Source organism: Desmodus rotundus, chromosome Y (genome assembly GCF_022682495.2).
Source record: "Desmodus rotundus isolate HL8 chromosome Y, HLdesRot8A.1, whole genome shotgun sequence".
Classification (NCBI taxonomy): domain Eukaryota; kingdom Metazoa; phylum Chordata; class Mammalia; order Chiroptera; family Phyllostomidae; genus Desmodus; species Desmodus rotundus.
Window position 1 is genome coordinate 5,716,932 of NC_092332.1, and position 20,837 is coordinate 5,737,768.

General features: G+C 38.1%; 1 pseudogene; it reads right to left on the minus strand.

Annotated features, from left to right (window-relative positions):
• Window positions 1-926: 926 nt before the first annotated feature.
• On the minus strand, window positions 927-18,104 carry LOC139440613 (coiled-coil domain-containing protein 112-like; annotated as a pseudogene).
• Window positions 18,105-20,837: the final 2,733 nt, after the last annotated feature.

Consider the following 20,837-nt stretch of genomic DNA (forward strand, 5'->3'; position numbering starts at 1 on the left):
AATATTCTTTATATAAAGCTTTGAAAGCATGCTTCAAATACAACGTATTTACCACACAAAAATTTAGTAATTGACAAACTACCAATTTATAAACCTAGAAAAAATATTAACTTATTTCATGACTGAAACAAAAAAGAAAATCATACATTTTTGTGACTCAAGCTAACTTACCTCCAAAATATAAATGTTACAAAATTTTCATTTGAAAAATGTCACTCTGTGATTGTCCCAATTCATTTTGTGGCATGACAAAAACAAAACATCTTTGAAGTGTTCTCAGTATTTTAAATGAAATACAGTTTGTAACATAAACTAATTCAAGAAACTTTTACATCGATAATAGGCCCATATACACATTAAATACCCCCTTCGTGTAAGCAGGAAATACTAATGACAATACCACTTGGAACTTAATGACTGTCAAGTCACATATAACACAGTAATACGTCTGTCTGTGCTAGTGATCTTTGAAAAACCTGGTTAGTCACTCTGTCCTATTATAGCTATATATGCTAACATTCTCAGCAACTGAATACCAATTTCATTTTTGCCTCCAGGTTGGAACAGCCTTAAGGAAAAGAAGAGAAGAGCAATTATAAATACATGGGACAATTTTTAAAAATCCTAACTGATTAAACATTAACTTTTATTTTATTTTTTTTAACACAGCAAATTTTTATTCAAGTAGATAAAAGGGGCCAGGGTATGGGCGTTGATGTGAAAGAAGTGAAAAGCACACATCCGAGCTGATGTGGGCCACCTCCTGAGTGTGTTGCACTGATTACATGTTAACTTTAAAAAATGTATATAGATTTGTTTTATCAACTTTTTCTTTAATATATAATATACATACAAAAGGTGCATAAAATATAAACATACAGTTATTAAATTATTATAAAGTGAACACCCATTCTAACTCCTTTTTACTAATGTGGGATATGTAGAAGCAGTCCACAGCCTATTGGTCCTGTCTTTTTATTCCATTCTTCCCCACTTTTGGTAGGTTTGTAAAGCTGAGAGGGGTCTCTGCTAACATTGCTTTCAACCTGTAATGAGAAGTAACATGAGTGCCAGTGAATTTACCTGAAATGTTGTTTGTACTTTTGAGGAAGATCTATAGTAAGCATCTTACTAGGACAGCACAGTTTAAGAAAAATATCTGATAGTAACTAAATAATAAAACTGTTAATAACCTCTTCAGGAAACTTTTCAGTGTATTTATATAGCTAAAATAAAATCTGGACTACATCAACCTATTAATAAACTCTTACTTTAGTTTATTTTTTTCTAGTTCAATTATTTAATTCTATTTCTATTATGAAGGAAATGATGCAGCAAAGTGTAATAGTGGCATAACCAGACAATAAATTTAGAATAAATAACTACTCCGAAGTTCTTTCTTTATCCACGGGAGTTACCAATATCTTTAGCTATAAGAATCATCACTGAGATTCAGCAACGCCATTGGTCTAAAAGAGAGGTTCACACAGAAACAATGAAGAAAAGAACAGAATAGAAAGAGTTAATTTAGGATAAAAGAAAATGAGGTGCTTATAATGTGAAATGGCAGAATTCAAACAATAGTTGCTTAAATTGTACTAAGCTATACTATACTTATGTAAATAAGCATAAATTTTAAAGAAGATTGTTAGGATGGGCAGGGATATCCTCCTGGCAGCCTGAGCCCAGGGAACCACCAGTGATGGACTGCAGCTGGTTATAAAGAAAATGGATGTTTCTATCCTTATATATCAAGGAGTTAGGATAACAATAAAAATAAATTAATCTCAGTACAGGATACCTTTTCCTTTAACTTTGCCACTCTTCTTTGTTGTTCTGCCTTTTCATCTTTGTCTATCAAGAATTTTCAAATCAAGTTTATCTAAATCCTAAAAAATGTATACCAACAAAAAAAGATAACATTACAAAAGAGCGAGGCATGATTGGTTCAGCTTAGTGAGGTGGGTGTCGTCATGCAAACTGAGAGGTGACAGGTTTGATTCCCTATTGGGGCCTGGGTTGCAGGCCAGGTTGCTCTCCCTCTCATTCTCCTTCCCTTCTCCTCTCTCTAAAAATAAATAAATAAAAATCTTAAAAAGGAAGAAACTAAAATAAGTAGAATTTGTTTCAAAGGTTAGTTGCTTCATAGTAAAATAAAGTCACCTTAAATATTAATGTTCCTTCCATATTGACCTTTTTGAACAGTAGTAAAAGCTTTACTTTCCTTGAATATAATATATGCACATCTTTTTGGAGTTGATTTCTTTTTGGTGTCTCTTATTTTATCGATCAATTGAAACTCCTTTTCTTTTACTAGGAAAATTAAGTGCAAGAGAGAAGATGGCTGCGAGAGAGAAGATGGTGGCGAGATAGGTGGGAGCAGAGTCTACTTCCCCTCAGCACCAGTGGAACACCTCGCTGATCTGAGGAGCAGAGCGAACAGCCAACGGTATTCCAGCATATATGAAGATTGGAGACCAAAGATAGAGGACATTGAAATATCTGACAGTAAGAAGAGTGCTTAAGGACAATAAAGCCCTGGCCCGGGTGCAGTGTCTGCTGCAGGAATCTTGGGAGAGAGCCAGGCTGAGCTGTGTGAGAGGCCAGGTGCTTGTCTGGACAAGGAGAGCTTGAATAGGAAGAATTTCTCCAAAAGAAAAAGAGAAAATAGAGGCACTCAGCAGCTAGTTAGAGAACTCTCCACAGCAGCCTCTGCTTCTGGCGCCCCTCCCCCCTCAGCCCCTGGACTGTGAATGTGGGATAAGCAGCCCCAGCGCACACCTGAAGCCCGGCTGGTGCATATCCAGATCAGCGCACTGGGCGTCCACAACTGAAATTTTGGGTGGGCGCACGCCCTGATAAGCGGTCTGGCTGCCTGGGCGCACAGACTCAAAGTGCCTGGGTGGGCACGCACCTCCATAAGTGGGCTGGGTGCCCACACCTGAAACCTCTGGTGGGTGCACACCCAGATCAGAGGCTGGCTGTCTCATGCACAGGCCCAAAGCGGCTGATAGGCCTCTCAACCCAAGCCCAAAGCCACGAATAGGCTGCACAACATGATCAATGGCCTTGCTGCCTGCAAGCGACCACACCTAAATGCACCGGTTCTAAACAACTCCCACCTAGCCCCAGCGCATAGAGCCCTGCAGGACCTACTGGCTCTCTAGGAAGAAGGCAGAACACCCAGCACAGGGGAGCTGCAGGGCTAGGGGATACTGCATTCCCGGAAAGACTTGACCCAGTAGGGGGCTGAACTACCCTGTAGGAGCACCCAGAGCCCCTAGCACCTAAGACAGCAAAGAGCAAGAAGGGGAGTGTGAGTTTCCCCTAATTGGTGCAACTCAAGAACAGCACAACTGAACGAAAGGCCTAGTGGGGAGCAGAAGGACCCTGAGGAACTGGACTGGAGGCTGAACAACAGCAAAGAGTGTGGCTGAGGAGGGGAGAAAAGTGAAACCAATCCCTCCAATCACCACCTCCCATTTCACAGAGAGGAAGACCAGCACAACTAACCTGACAGGTTTAAAGCCAGTAGAAGACTATTTTTTTCCCCCTCCTTTCCCCCTAAATTCCTTCTTCCTTTCCGCCCTTCTTTCCTTTTTTATTCCTTCTTCCTTCCACCCTTTACCTTTTTTATTCCTTCTTCCTGCCTCCTTTAATTTATTTCTTTGTTTTAACTTTTGTTAAAATTCCTTCTCTGTATCTTTCCTCCAATCTTTTTTATTCCTTCTTCCTTTCCTTTTCTATTCCCTTTCTCCCACCTACCCTTCTCTTCTCCCCCGCCCCCGCTTTTTTCTCTTTTTTCCACAGGTGAAACATAAAACCTGGAGCTCTGAAAAGACCAGAGTTAGACCGTGTTAGACCCATAAACGTCAGTGCAAGACGAGTGAGCACAGGATATTAAGGAGATGGCACCAGGGAATCCCATTGGCATTCTACCATAGAAGTTCATACCATAAACCCAGGGAGTCAGAAGATCAATTTAAGAAGCAGAGGCTAATTCACACAATGGATTCTACGCAGCAGAGAGAAAGAAGGAGCTTATACCCTTTGCAACAGCATGGATGAAACTGGACAGCATTATGCTAAGTGAAATAAGCCAGACAGTGAGGGACAAATACCATATGATCTCACATTTAACTGGAACATAATCAACAGAAGAAAAAAAGCAAACAAAATATAACCAGAGACATTGAAGTTAAGCACAATCTAACAATAGGTGGGGGGGGCAGTGGGAAGAGGGGATCACAGGAACTACTATAAAGGGCACATGGACAAAACCAAGGGGGAGGGTGGAGGTGGGGAAGGGAGGTGGGTTCAGCTGGTGTGGGATAGAAGAATGGGGAGAAAAGGCATACAACTGTAATTGAATAACAATAAAAATTAAAAAATAATAAGAAGAAGAAAAAAAAAAGAAGCAGAGGCTATACGAAGACTACCACAAACAATGGGAAGACAAAGAAACAATCCCCAAATGAAAGCAAAGGAGGAAGCCTCAGAAAGAATGCTAGCAAAGGGGGGGGGGGAAAGCAGGCTTAGCAATACTCATATTAGACGAAATAGACTTCAAAAAAAGGGCTATAAAGAGAGACCCAGAAGGTCACTTCATAATACTCAAAGGAAGAACTCACCAAGAAGACATAAACATTGAAAATGTATCTGCACCCAACATAGGAGCAGCCAAATACATAAAGAAAATCTTGGAGGACAACAAGGAAGATATTGACAGCAACACAATTATAGTAGGGGATTTTAACACCCCACTATCAAAAATGGACAGGTCTTCCAAACAAAATACCAACAAGGATATTGTGTCACTTAACAATACCCTAGATAAAATGGACTTAACTGATATATAGAGATCTATTCATCCCAAAAAAGCAAAATACACATTCTTTTCAAATGTACATGGAACATTGTCAAAGATTGACCACAAGATAGGACACAAAGCGAGCCTCAACAAATTCAAGAAAATTAAAAACATAGCAAGCATTTTCTCTGACCACAAGGGACTGAAAGTAGAAACTAACCACAAGGAAAAAACCCAAAACACTCAAAATCATGGAGACTGAATAGCATGCTATTAAACAATGAATGGGTCAAGAAGGAGATTAAGGAAGAAATCAAAAACTTCCTGGAAACAAATGAAAACGAACTCACAACAACCCAAAACCTATGGGACACAGCAAAGGCAGTCCTGAGAGGGAAGTTCATAGCAATACAGGCCTACCTTAAAAAGACAGAAACATTTCAAACAAACAGCCTAACCCTATGCCTACAAGAACTCGAGGAACAACAACAAAGACAGCCCAAAGCAAGCAGAAGGAAGGAAATAACCAATATCAGAGCAGAACTAAATGACAGAGAGACTAAAAGCACAATTCTAAGAATCAATAAATCCAGGAGCTGGTTCTTTAAAAAGATAAACAAAATCAACAAGCCTTTAAGTAGGCTCATCAAGAAAAAAAGAGAGAGGATCCAAATAAACACAATGAGAAATGAAAGAGGAGAGATTACACTGATACCACAGAAATACAGAGGATTGTTAGAAATTACTACGAAGAACTGTATGCCAAGAAATTTGAAAACCTAGGTGAAGTGCACACATTTCTACAAAAATATAATCTTCCAAAACTGAATGAAGAAGAGGCAGAAAACCTGAACAGACCAATAACAGCAGACGAAATTGAAGCACTCATCAAAACACTCCCATCACACAAAAGCCCTGGACCAGATGGTTTCACAGCAGAATTCTACAAAGCCTTTAAGGAAGAGCTAACTCCTATCCTTTACAGACTATTCGAAAAAATCCAAACTGATGGAAGACTCCCAAACTCTTTTTATGAAGCCAACATCATCCTAATCCCAAAACCAGATAAAGACACAATGAAGAGAGAAAACTTTAGGCCAATATCGCTGATGAACATAGACGCTAAAATTCTCAACAAAATATTGGCAAACCGCACCCAGCAATACATGAAAAAGATCATACACCATGACCAAGTGGGATTCATCCCAGGGATGCAGGGATGGGACAGTTTTCGTAAATCAATAAACATAATACATCACATCAACAACAGCAAAGACAAAAATCACATGATCATATCAACAGATGCGGAAAAAGCATTTGATAAGATATAGCACCCATTTCTGATAAAAACACACAGCAAAGTGGGAATAGAGGGAGCATTCCTCAACATAATAAAGGCCATATATGGGAGACCTACAGCCAACATCATAGTCAATGGACAGAAACTTAGAGCTTTCCCACTAAGATCAGGAACAAGACAAGGATGCCCTCTCTCACCACTCCTATTCAACATAGTATTGGAAGTCCTAGCCACAGCAATCAGACAAGAAAAAGCAACAAAAGGCATTGAAATTGGAAAGGAGGAAATGAAACTGTCACTGTTTGCAGACGACATGATAGTGTACATGGAAAATCCAATAGACTCCACCAAAAAACTACTAAACTGAACAAATGAATTTGGCAAAACAGCTGGATACAGAGTCAATACCCAGAAATCAAAGGCATTCCAGTACACCAACAACGAAACTGCAGAAGCAGAAATCAGGAAAAAAATCCCATTTGACATAGCAACAAGAAAAATAAAATACCTAGGAATCAACCTAACCAAGGAGGTAAAAGACCTGTACTCAGAAAACTACACAAAATTGAAGAAAGAAATTGAGCAAGACACAAACAAATGGAAGCATGTGCCATGCTTATGGATTGGAAGAATTAACATCATCAAAATGGCCATACTACCCAAACCAATCTATACATTCAATGCAATCCCTATTAGAGTAGCCTTGACATATTTCACAGATATAGAACAAACATTTCAGAAATTCATATGGAACCATAAATGACCCCGAATAGCGGCAGCAATGTTGAGAAAGAAGAACAAGGCAGGAGGGATCACAATACCTGAGGTCAAACTGTATTACAAGGCCACTGTAATCAAAACAGCCTGGTACTGGCATGAACACAGGCACATAGACCAATGGAACAGAACAGAGAGCCCAGAAATAAACTCAAGTCTATACGATCAATTAATATTTGACAAAGGAGGCAGGAGCATAAAATGGAGCAAAAACAGCCTCTTCAGCAGAGGGTGTTGGGAGATCTGGACAGCTACGTGCAAAAAAATGAAACTCGATCACCAACTTACGCGATACATGAAAATAAACTCAAGATGGATAAAAGACTTAGATGTAAGTCATAACACCATTAAAGTCCTTGAGGAAAACGTTGGCAGGAAAATCTCAGACATGCCACCCAGAAATATCCTCACAGACATGTCCCCTAAAGCAAGGGACATGAAGGAAAGAATGAACAAATGGGACCTCATTAAAATAAAAAGCTTCTGCATGGCTAAAGAAAACAGCACCAAATTACAAAGAGAACCAACAGTATGGGAAAACATATTTGCCAATGATACCTCAGACAAGGGCCTGATCTCCAAAATATATAAAGAACTCACACTACTCCACTCCAGGAAGACAAACAACCCAATTAAAAAAATGGGCAAAGGACTTGAACAGACACTTCTCCAAGGAAGACATACAGAGGGCCCAGAGACATATGAAAAGATGCTCAGCATCACTAGCCATCAGAGAGATGCAAATTAAAACCACAATGACGTATCATCTCACACCAGTCAGAATGGACAACATAAACAAATCCACAAACAAATGTTGGAGAGGATGTGGAGAAAAGGGAACCCTCGTGCAGTGTTGGTGGGAATGCAGACTGGTACAGCCACTGTGGAAAACAGTATGGAATTTCCTCAGAAAACTAAAAAGGGAACTGCCCTTTGACCCAGCAATTCTGCTGCTAGGATTATACCCTAAGAACCTTCAAACACCAATCCAAAAGAACGTATGCAACCCAATGTTCATAGCAGCAGAATTTACAATAGCCAAGTGCTGGAAGCAACCTAAGTGCCCATCAGCAAACAAGTGGATCCAAAAACAATGGTACATTTACATAATGGAATTCTATGTAGCAGAGAGAAAAAAGGAGCTTATACCCTTTGCAGCAGCATGGATAGAACTGGAGAGTATTATGTTAAGTGCAATAAGCCAGGCGGTGAGGGACAAATACCATATGATCTCACCTTTAACTGGAACATAATCAACAAAGAAAAAAGGAAACAAAATATAACCAGAGACATTGAAGTTAAGAACAATCTAACAATAGTCAGGGGGGAGTGGGCATGCACAGTGGGGAGAGGGGTTACATGAGCTACTGTAAAGGACATATGGACCAAATCAAGGGGGAGGGTGGAGGTGAGGGAGGGTGGTGGGTTCAGTTGTGGTGGAGTGGAGGGATCGGGAGAAAAGGCACACAACTGTAATTGAATAACAATAAAAATTTTAAAAAAAGAATATGGTCTGGTTTTAGATCTGTCACATTTTTTGTTTCACAGATTTTCTTTTTCTATGTCCTTTATTATATGGCCTTCTTACTTTTTTGGGGGAAAGGGGTATTTTATTATTTAGAGAGATGTGTTTTATAGAGACTAAAAGAAATCCCACTGATAATGTTTCTAGTTTTTTTACTTCCCTTGTTTTTTGCTTTATGAGTATTGCTGCTATGTATTTTGATCCATATATCGGTTTATAACAGTTATATTCATAACAGTTATATTTCATTTGTACCCTTTTTCATTTTAAAATAAAATTCCTTGTCTTTTTAATACTCTTTGGGCTGAACTCTTTTGTCTGATAAGAATATAATCTCTTTCTGTGATTGGCATAATTCTTGTATATATTTGCTTGAAATCACTTATAGTCCTACCTCTCAGCAATAACCTTGATTCCTTTAAGTATACTGAGTATGTAGAATGTACAAAGAGCAAGAATGAACAAAAGTACAAAACATCTGCCCTTGTGAGGCTTCTGTTATGGTGGAAGATAGACAATGAACCAGTTAGGAAATTGGCAGTGTGGAAAAGCCGGTCAAGTTTAGCAAAGAAAACACATTCATGACCTGGCCTTGGCTACCTTTCCAGCCTTGTCTCCTGCTGGTTCTCATCTTCCACTTAATGCCCTAAGACCTGCTGTCCCCACAAACCACCGTTACACTCCTTTCTTCTCCTTCAAGACTCAAGTATCACTTCTCTCTGATATTAATAGCTATGGTAACCTTCCCTCCCTGCATATCCATCTCCTAAAATTCTCTGTCCACACGTCCATCACTATACTATCTACCACATTATACAGACATCTACTTGCACGTCTTTCCCACTCAACTATTATCTACTAGAAACGAGGGAGCATGGCTTATTCATTTTGGTTGGTACAAGCCTAACATGTCAGAAGTACTCATTTTTTCCTGAACTGAATCTGGAAACAATACCTCTGTGTGCAGCACTGCAAATTATTTAGGAAACACATTTACTCTCTTTCTTGAAATCTGGAAACTTCATCAGCAGCAATTTCCCTTTTACTGCCTTTCCTGTTTTTTGTCTTTTCTCCTTTTCAAGTCTTAAAAATTCTTCCTGTTCTTTTTTCTGCTGGGTGTAGTTTTGTAGTAGTAATTTTAGTTTAAACTGGTGTCAGCATTCTTTCTGCTGGCTTTTCTCTTTCCCTTCTTCTTTTAATGGGAAGCATATTTCATTGACATTTCTATACTTTTCTTATTTTTCCAACCTTCCACTGCCAATTTGTTCTTTCTTTGTTCTTTTTGCTTTTGATTATCTTCTTTGTCATAAACAAGCACAGGAGTGTTCTCTGCCTTTTCCTTTAACTTGAAAATTTGCTCTCTTTTCCTGCTTTTTAGCTTTCTGATTCTGAACAGACTAATTGATTAAGAAAACAGAGCAAAAGAAAAATATTTTAAATAATCAACAGCACTTAAAAATGCCTTGAGTCCATCTTTTTAAAAAGAACATCGACTGCAGTATTCTGGTTGCTTCGGTGTCCAAGTGCTTTTTGTTGTTGTTTGTTTTTAACCAGTGTCCTTTTTGTACTTCTGTTTTTTAAAAATTAATGTGTCTTAAAAACTGAATGATTTATGCCTTTGGCATTCCTCTTCCTGTCTTCATCTCAGGTGCCTAGGGACTACACCTCATTGGTTTGTGTGCATGGGAAACACCCTTTTCCTCTATCATCTCACTTATGCTTCCAAATCCTCCATCTAAGCTTAGAATCCTTTCTTAGTGACCCTTTTTTGTTCAAATATCAGAAGAGGAATTAAAAGTGGCATGGATGAGAGCATGGGCTCTGAAGCCAGGATATTCAGGACCAGATCACGGCTTTGCCTTCTAGTAGGTGTGGCTTTTGATGAGTCACTGAAGTACTCTGTCTTCATTTTGCTTGTCTGTAAAAGTGGTAGGTAGTATCTCTCAAGCAAAGATATTGTGAAGATTAAAATGAGTCAAGGCCTGGCATGTAGTGCTCTGAAAGTGTCAAATAACAAAAAAGCAAATTAGCTTAACTTACAGATTATGTAAAGATTATTTAAAATGCTAGCAGCCTTCTCTATCCATAATGGATACATCCACTGAGTTTTTTTACTCTCAAGTCAGGAAAGTGTTCCCTCATCTTTCCTCATGGTGTATCATTCATTCATTCAATAGATCCTCATTGTATGTATACTCTATACAAGGCAATGTGATAGGAATCACAGATGATTAAAGTAATACCAAATGCCATCTAGTACAGCTGTTACTCAATGTGCCAATCCACAGCAATATCAGGGAAAGTTCAGGCCATGTCTGAAAATAAGTATCTTTATTTAAACAAATGAAGATAAAAAATGATACATCTCCTACTCAGCATCTTAGATTTAAAACTACATTTCTGATGCTTTCTTCAAATATCCTTCTCCTCTTCCAACATGCTGTACTTCAGTAAATGCCACCTTGATTTTCACAGCCCCTACCTCACCCCTACATTTAGTCAAGCATCAAATATTAGGAAACAGTGGATGTCAACAAAGACAGTATGACACAATCAAAGTGCTTGACCTTTATTACATGAGGCACTTGTCTGTTCTTTTTCCCTAGAGAGGTTTTTCTCAAAACTCTAGCCTATAGCAAAATAACCTGGACGACTTGTTAAAACAGAGATTCCTGGGATCCATCCCCAGAGTTTGGATTAGGTCTACAGTTGGGACCTGGTGAGTTCTAAGAAGTTCCCACGTGATGCTAATACGCTAGTCCATGTGCCACTTTGCTGAGCCAGGGGCCCCATGTTCCCAGTATCCAGCATAAAAGCCCATGTAATTCCTAACACCTTGTTGTTCTGAGTTTTTAAAAATGACTTATATTTCAAAATTTTTCTTAAAAGTCTCAAGTTTCATTCTCCCGACATTTAACTGATTCAGAGGAGCTGAAACAATGTATTGTTTCCTGTTCCCCAGATATTTCTTGTAAAAACTTTGACTAAAGATGGAATCAATATTTCTTTGATGCTGCCTAGGTATGTCATCTGTTCAACAGTCATACTTCTGTTGTTATATCAAGCGACTTGAGGTTTATAATAACTGAAGCCTATAAAAGATGTGACTGAGACTTCAAGCACCTAAACTCATGGTTCGCAACCAGGGGCAACTTTTGCCCTCTAGGGACATTGGGTAATGTCTGGAAACAATCACAACTGATAATCACAACTACAGGGATGTTACTAGCATCTAGTGAGTGGAAGCCAGGAATGTTGCTAATCTTCCTATAATTCACATGACAGCAGTCATAGCAAAGAATTACGTAGCCCAAAGAGTCAACTGTGCCAAGATTAAGACGTCCTAACTAAACCAAAGCCAGAAGAGTATTTTTGTGAAAATGGAACTTTTTAGACATTTGCTACTCTTTTCTCTGGGGCACTCAACATTTTGAGTTTTTCCAAATAAGCAATGGGGATGAGGTTGTAAACCTCAGTGAAACTTTTACAAGTTAAGGATTTTTTTCTACTGTCTTTGTTATTTTTCATTGAAAACCATGTGGCCTATGCTGGTAAGATGCCTTTTATCAAAAGCTGGGGCAGATCTGGATTTTCTACATTTCTGGTGGACACACAGGGTTATGCCCACAATCAGAAGTTTTCTGGCTCACTCTGTTATTTCTTAGGGTAGAAATGTTTAGCCTTGAGAAAGTCAAACCAAGGTTCCATTAGTTAAGTAAAGTTACTTAACTTCTCAATGCCTTTTTCACCTTCTGTTAAGATTGGCTGGGGAGGGATGGTATGGCAAGAGATAAACTTCGTGGAGTTGTAAAGTGAATAAATGTTAAATAATTTAGCGCAGTACCTAGAGCACAGGAATATACAATAAACAATGGCTATCATAATTATTATTACCTTTTTTTTCCTTTCCTCTAAGACCAAAAATGTTTGAGACCATTTCTCACGCTGTTGAATCTTATCATGCGTTCTCCCAGGAAGGGAGAACTTCTGAGTTCTAGAACACCCTTCATTCCCTTTATGTTTGTTTCTCACCTTTACAAAGCTCTGGTGATCAAAATCATCCCAGTCCCCTTGTCGACCTCCTGTTTGCTGAAGGAATTTTTCAAAATCTACCACTTTTTCTGGAAGAGTACTTGGTGTTTGGAACTTTGCTTGACCATTGCCCTGAAGGCTTCCTCTGTTAAAGCCTATATGTCAATTTTTCTTGATATGGTGCTCAACTCATTATTAGTAATATAGTTGAATAGTAAGATGCAAATCAATCCATATTAACCCTGTATTTTTCTCTTATTTAAATTATTGCTGTTTTCATGTCATCTTCTCCATTTAACATTATTTATGTTTATAAATCTAAGTCCTTACAGCACCGATTTCTGATAAAAACACTCAGCAAAGTGGGAATAAAGGGAGCAGTCCTCAACATAATTAAGGCCATATATGAGAGACCTACAGCCAACATCACACTCAATGGACAAAAACTTAGAGCTTTCCCACTAAGATCAGGAACAAGACAAGGATGCCCTCTCTCACCACTCCTATTCAACATAGTATTGGAAGTCCTAGCCACAGCAATCAGACAAGAAAAAGCAATAAAAGGCATCCAAATTGGAAAGGAGGAAATGAAACTGTCACTGTTTGCAGACGACATGATAGTGTACATGGAAAACCCTATAGACTCCACTCAAAAACTACTCGACCTAATAAATGAATTTGGCAAAATAGCTGGATACAGAGTCAATACCCAGAAATCAAAGGCATTCCTGTACACCAACAACGAAACTGCAGAAACACAAATCAAGAAAAAAATCCCATTCGATATAGCAACAAGAAAAATAAAGTACCTAGGAATAAACCTAACCAAGGAGGTAAAAGACCTGTACTCAGAAAACTATACAACACTGAAGAAAGAAATTAAGGAAGATACAAACAAATGGAAGCATGTACCATGTTCATGGATTGGAAGAATTAACATCATCAAAATGGCCATACTACCCAAAGCAATTTATAGATTCAATGCAATCCCTATTAGAGTACCCATGACATATTTCACAGACACAGAACAAACATTGCAGAAATTCATATGGAACCATAAACGACCTCGAATAGCAGCAGCAATTTTGAGAAAGAAGGACAAAGCAGGAGGGATCACAATACCTGATATCAAACTGTATTACAAGGCCACGGTAATCAAAACAGCCTGGTACTGGCATAAAAACAGACACATAGACCAATGGAACAGAATAGAGAGCCCAGAAATAAACTCAAATCTATACGATCAATTAATATTTGACAAAGGAGGCAGGAGCATAAAATGGAGCAAAAACAGCCTCTTCAACAGAGGGTGTTGGGAGATCTGGACAGCTACGTGCAAAAAAATGAAACTCGATCACCAACTTACGCCATACACGAAAATAAATTCAAGATGGATAAAAGACTTAAATATAAGCCGTAACACCATAAAAGTCCTTGAGGAAAACATTGGCAGGAAAATCTCAGACATCCCACGCAGCAACATCCTCACAGACACATCCCCTAAAGCAAGGGACATAAAGGAAAGAATAAACAAATGGGACCTCATCAAAATAAAAAGCTTCTGCATGGCTAAAGAAAACAGCACCAAATTACAAAGAGAACCAACAATATGGGAAAACATATTTGCCAATGATACCTCAGACAAGGGCCTGATCTCCAAAATATATAAAGAACTCACACAACTCCACTCCAGGAAGACAAACAACCCAATTAAAAAATGGGCAAAGGACTTGAACAGACACTTCTCCAAGGAAGACATACAGAGGGCCCAGAGACATATGAAAAGATGCTCAGCATCACTAGCCATCAGAGACATGCAAATTAAAACCACAATGAGGTATCATCTCACACCAGTCAGAATGGCCAACATAAACAAATCCACAAACAAATGTTGGAGAGGATGCGGAGAAAAGGGAACCCTCGTGCACTGTTGGTGGGAATGCAGACTGGTGAGGCCACTGTGGAAAACAGTATGGAATTTCCTCAGAAAACTAAAAATGGAACTGCCCTTTGACCCAGTAATTCTGCTGCTGGGATTATACCCTAAGAACACTGAAACACCAATCCAAAAGAATCTGTGCACCCCGATGTTCATAGCAGCACAATTTACAATAGCCAAGTACTGGAAGCAACTGAAGTGCCCATCAGCAAACGAGTGGATCCAAAAACTATGGTATATTTACACAATGGAATTCTACGCAGCAGAGAGAAAGAAGGAGCTTATACCCTTCGCAACAGCATGGATGAAACTGGAGAGCATTATGCTAAGTGAAATAAGCCAGGAAGTGAGGGACAAATACCATATGATCTCACCTTTAACTGGAACATAAGCACTAGAAGGAAAAAGCAAACAAAATATAACCAGAGACATTGAAGTTAAGAACAATGTAACAATAGCAAGGGCAGGGGTGGCGGTGGGGGCGGGGACAGTGGGTAGAGGGGATTACAGGAACTACTATAAAGGACACATGAACAAATCCAAGGGGGAGGGTGGAGAGGGGGGAGGGAAGTGGGTTCACCTGGGGTGGGGTGAAGGGATGGGGGAAAAGGCATACAACTGTAATTAAATAACAATAAATAAATTTAAAAAAAAAAGAAATTAAAAAAAAAAAAGGAAAAAGAAAAAAAAATAAAATTACTTTATTCCTGCAAAAAAAAAAAAATAAATAAATCTAAGTCTTGACTTTCCTCAGGGTATAAGACATCTTTAAAATTCTTATGTGAGATTTCATAGTGTCCAAATATAAATGAAAATTCACTTTAAGCACAAAAAGCTACCTAAAACCTAAAAAGAGAAGTAGAAAAGTGTTATGCTAAGCTGAAAGAAGAAAGGCATTTGCATATAACTAATATTAAATGTATAACAATAAAATGGTTTATATGTAACAACCTAGTGAACATTTATTGGAAACATATATAGGTCAATAATTTTCTATTAAAACGTGTTTAAAACATACATTAACCCTGCTCTTCCTTAAAAGTGTTAATTGCATTTTTGATTTCTTCCATCATTTCTCCTAGCTTTTCAACAACTGTAATAAAAGAAAAGGAAAAATTACATTATATCACTTCAGAATGACTCAGAATTAAATATTAGGAACAGATGGAGTATTCCCCTAATATGAAAACATTTCTCAGCCTAAGGAATAAGAAAAATGTGCTTTTAAAAGGCAAATTTTCACATTTCTAAATTTTTACCACAAATTTTTCCCAATGTATACATATTATTACATCATTATTTTCCAGAAGTATTTCTTTTTCTGTTTTATTTTTTGATTTAATCTTTATTAAGACAAAGGACACTTGGGCTGCTTCCCTATCTTGGCAATTGTAAATAATGTTGTGATGAACATAGGGGTGCTCCTGCTCTTTTGAATTAGTATTTTAGGCTCCCCAGATACATTCCCACAAATGTGATTGCTGGGTCAAAAGACAGATCCACTTTTAATCTTTTGAGGTACATTCTCCATACTGCTTTCTACAGTGGCTGTAACAGTCTGCATTCCCACTAACAGTATAAAAGGGATCCCTTTTGTCCACATCCCCACCAGCACTTGTTGTGTATTGATTCACTAATGATAGCCATTCTGATATGTGTGGGATGGTATCTCACTGTGGCTTTAATTTGCATTTCTCTGATGATTAGTGACATTGAGCATCTTTTCTGACTATGGGCCATCTGTCTCTTTGGAGAAGTGTCTATTCAGGTGCTTTGCCCATTTGTTGATTGGGTTGTTTTTTTGGTGTTGGGTTTTGAAGTATTTTGTAAATTTTGGATATTAACCCCTTATCAGATGTATTGGCAAGTATGTTCTCCCATTCTGTGTGTTGTCTATTTTGTTGATGGATTCCTTTGCCATGCAAAAATCTTTTTAGTTTGATGTAGTCCCACTTGTTTATTTTTTTCTTTCATTTCCCTTGCCTGGGGAGATATATCCAATGAAAAATTGCTATGAGCAGTGTCCAAGATTTTGCTGCATATGTTTTCTTCTAGGATTTTTATGGTTTTGATTCTAACATTTAAGTCTGTGATCCATTTTGAATTTATTCTTGTGTGTAGTGGAAGAAGGTGGACTAGTTTCATTTTTCTGCACATATCTGTCCAATTTACCCAACATCATTTATTGAATAACCTGTCTTTAGCTCATTGTATATTCCTGCTTCCTCTGCTGAGTATTAATTGACTATAAAGGTGTGGGCTTATCTCGGGGCTCTCTATTCTGTTCCATTGATCTATGTGTCTGTTTTAATGCTAATACTATGCTGTTTTGATTACTCTGGACTTAGAAATCTGCAGCCTACTAGGAATCTGACCATGAGTGAAGTCTGCCCAAGCTCTGTCACCCATCTCCTCTCCAAGCCTTCCATTGCGGGCAACTGAGCAAAGCTCACCTGAGCTGCACCTCCTGTGCCCCAACTGTCCAAACTGGTCCCTGGTGCCAAAAAGGTTAAGGATGCTTCCTTATAGTATAATTTGATATTAGGCAGTGTGATTCTTCCAACTTTGTTCTTCTTTCTCATATCACTGTTGCTATGCAGAGCATGTACATTTTTGAAATTTATATTCTAGTTCTGTAAAACACGTCATTGGAATCTTGACAGGAATTGCATTGAATCCATACATTGCTTTGAGTAGTATGGACATTTTAATGATGTTAATTCTTCCTGTCCATGAACATGGCATGTGCTTCCACTTATCTGTATCTTCCTCAGTTTTGTTCTTCAGTGTCTTGTAATTTTCCACATACAGGTCTTTTATATTGTTGGTTAGGTTTATTCCTAGGTATTTTATTCTTTTTGAAGCAATTTTGAATGGGATTGTTTTCTTAATTTCCCTTAATTTCTGTGTTAGTTCATTATTGGCATATAAAAATGCTACTCATTTCTGGATATTAATTTTGAATCCTCCTGAATTCATTTATCAATTCTAATAGGTTCTTGCTGGAATCTTGGGGTTTTCTATGTACAGTGTCATGTCATCTGCAAATAAAGGTGGTTTTACTTCTTCCTTTCCAATTTGGATGCATTTTATTTTTTCTTCTTGCCTGATTGTTGTGACTAAGACTTCCAGTACTATGTTGAGTAGGAGAGGTGAAAGTGGGCATCCCTGGCTTGTTCCTGATCTTAAGGGGAACATTTGTAGTTTTTGCCTATTGAGTATGATGCTGGTAGTGAGTTTGTCATACATGGCCTTTATTGTGTTTAGGTATGCTCCCTCTACTCCCACTTTGCTAAGAGTTTTTATCATAAATCAGTGCTGGATTTTATCAAATGCTTTTTCTGCATCTATTAATGTGATCATGTGTTTTTTGTCCTTCATTTTGTTTATGCAATGAATCACATTTATTGGTTGCAAATGTTGTACCAACTTTGCATTCCCAGAATAAATCCCACTTGATCATGGTGTATAATCTTTTTGATGCATTGCTGTTCTGGGTTTGCTAGTATTTTGTTGCAAATTTTAGCATCTATTTGCATCAAGGATAATAGCCTATATTTTCTTTCTTTGTAGTGTCTTTTTCTGGTTTTGGAATTATGATAATGCTGGCCTTGGAAAATGAGTTTGGGAGCCTTCCCTCCTTTTAAATTTTAAGAAATAGCTTGAGAAAGAGACATGTTAGTTCTCGGAATGTCTGGTAAAACTTACCTGTGGAAGGCATTTGATCCAGAGCTTTTGTTTGTTGGGGATTTTTGATTACTGCTTCAATTTCACTTGGTGCAATCTCTCTATTTAGATTCTACTACTCTCACTATTTAGTTTTGGAAAATGGTATGTTTTAGGAATTTATCCATTTCATCCAGGTTGTCCAGTTTGTTGGCATATAGTTGTCCATCATATTTTCGTACAATCCTTTGTATTTCTTTGGTGTAAGTTGTTGTTTCTCCTCTTTCACCTGTGATTTTACTTATTTGGGTCCTCTCTTTTTTTTCTTGATGAGTTTGGTTAAAGGTTTGCCTATCATTTTTATCCTTTCAAAGAACTAACTCTTGGATTCATTGATCTTTTGTATTGTTTTTTTAGACTCTATTTCATTTATTTCTGCTCTGATCATACTCATTTCCTTCCTTCTACTCACATTGGGCTTTGTCTTTCCTTTATAAGTTCCCTTCAGTGTGAAGTTAGATTGTTTGAGCATTTTTCCTTTTGTTGAGATAGGCCTGCAATGCTATGAATTTCCCTCTTAGGATTGCTTTCCAAGTGTCCCACAGATTTTGGGTTGTTGTGCCCTCATTTTCCTTTGTTTCAAGGTATCTTCTGATTTCTTCCCTGATATCATCATTAGCCCATTCATTGTTCATTGCCCTGTGATTTAGCTTCCATTTCTCTTGTGGTTGATTTCTAGTTTCGTGGCACTGTGGTCAGAGAAGATGCTTGATTGATTTCAGTCTTCTTAAATTTACTAACACTTGTTTTGTGTCCTAGCATGTGGTCTATCCTAGAAAATGTTCCATGTACATTTGAAAAGTGTGTACATTCTGCTGCTTTGGGGTGAAGTACTCTGAAGATATCAATTAAATCCATTTGACCTAGTCTGTCATGTAAGGCTGCTGTCTCCTTGTTGATTTTCTGCCTGAAACATCTACCCACTGAAGTCAATGGGGTGTTAAAGTCCCCATCAATGGCTGTATTTCTGTCACTCTCTCCCTATACGCCCATCAAGATTTGCTTTACATACTCAGGTGCTCCTATGTTGGGTGCCTGTTTACTAGGGGTACACCCTCTTGTTGGATTGTTCCCCTTATCATGATGTAGTGCCCTTCTTTGTCTCTTATTGTAGCCTTGGTTTTAAAGTCTATTTTGTTGGGTATAAGTATTGCTACCCCAGCTATTTTTTTCTTTTCCATTTGCATGAAATATATATTTTTCAACCCTTTATTTTAGTCTCTGTGTTTCCTTCGATCTGAGGTGGGTCTCTTGGAGGCAGCATATATATGGGTCTTGCTTTATTATCCATTCAGTTACCCTCCATCTTTTTGTTGGGGCACTTAAGCCATTTACATTTAGGTGATTATTGATAGATACGTATGTAGTGCCATTTTTAGACTGTTTATCTCTGGCTTTTATTCTTTTTCTTTTTCTTCTTTTCCTTCTCCTTCTTTAAAGCAAAGCCCTTTAACATTTCTTGCACTATTGGCTTGATGTTAACAAACCCCTGTAGCTTTTCCTTGTCTAGGAGGCTCCTTATTTTTCCTTCACTTTAAAATGATAGCCTGGCTTGTAAAATAGCCTTGGTTGTAAGTCCTTGCTTTTCATCACTTTTGTGGCTGTAAGCATTCTCTCCTTGTCTGTAAGCCTTGTCATTTTAATTATGATGTGTCTCAGTGGAGGCCTCTTTGGGTGCAACTCTGAGCTTCCTGGACGTGTTGTGTGGCTTTTTCCTTCACCAGAATAGGGAAGTTTTCAGTTATTATTTCTTCAAACAGGTTCTCAAGTCCTGGCTCACTGTCTTTTTCCGGTATTCCCAACATGTGGATGTTGTTAAGCCTCAGGTCGTCCAAGATGCGTCTTATGCTCTCCTCATTTTTTGAAATTCTTGTTTCTTTTTGCTGCTCTGCCTCGTTACTATTTTCTACCTTGCCTTCCCAAAAACACTGATTTGATCCTCTGCTTCCTGTAACCTACTCTTTATTCCTTCCACTGTATTACTTATCTCAGATGTTGCATTTTTTATTTCTGACTGATCTTTTTATAGTTGCTATGCCTTTTTCATGGTGCGGAGTATCCCTACAATCATTACTGTAAACTCTCTGTCTGATAAGTTGCTCACTTCTATTTCATCTAGTTTTTTGGGAAAACCCTGTTGTTCTTTCATGCGGGGTCTATTTCTTTGTCTTCCCACTTTGGCTGCTTCTTTTTATTTTCCACCTTAGCTGTTAAACTAATCAACCATCAAACTGACCAACTGTAAATCTAATCAGTCTGTAATCAGCAGTCAGGCTTAAGCACTATAGGGCTGGGCAGGGTAATTCCTGTGGGTGGGGCTATTTTTTCCCCTCAGGCTGATGCCTTTCAGAGAGAAGTGCTCTCCCTGACAGAGAGAGCTCCTACAGTGTGGGGAGTGACTCAGCTTATTGATTGTGGCAGCAGTTCCCTCAGTTCTCTCTGCAGACTCTCCTCAAGAATCACTAGTTCCAACTTTGACTATATTTGGGATGTGAGTAAATTCTTATGCTATTCATTCATTTATAAAAATTATTATAAAGTATGCTTAAATTTTGGCAAGAATGTAACTATAATGAACAATGAATTATTTTAACATTATTAATTAAATTAACCCAATTACCAACCCCCCAAAATAATAATTAAATAAAAAAACCAAAGGCAAAAAAAAAAAAAAGGAGAATCACTAGTCCACTCTGACAATTCTGTCCCCCAACCCCTTTCACCAGCA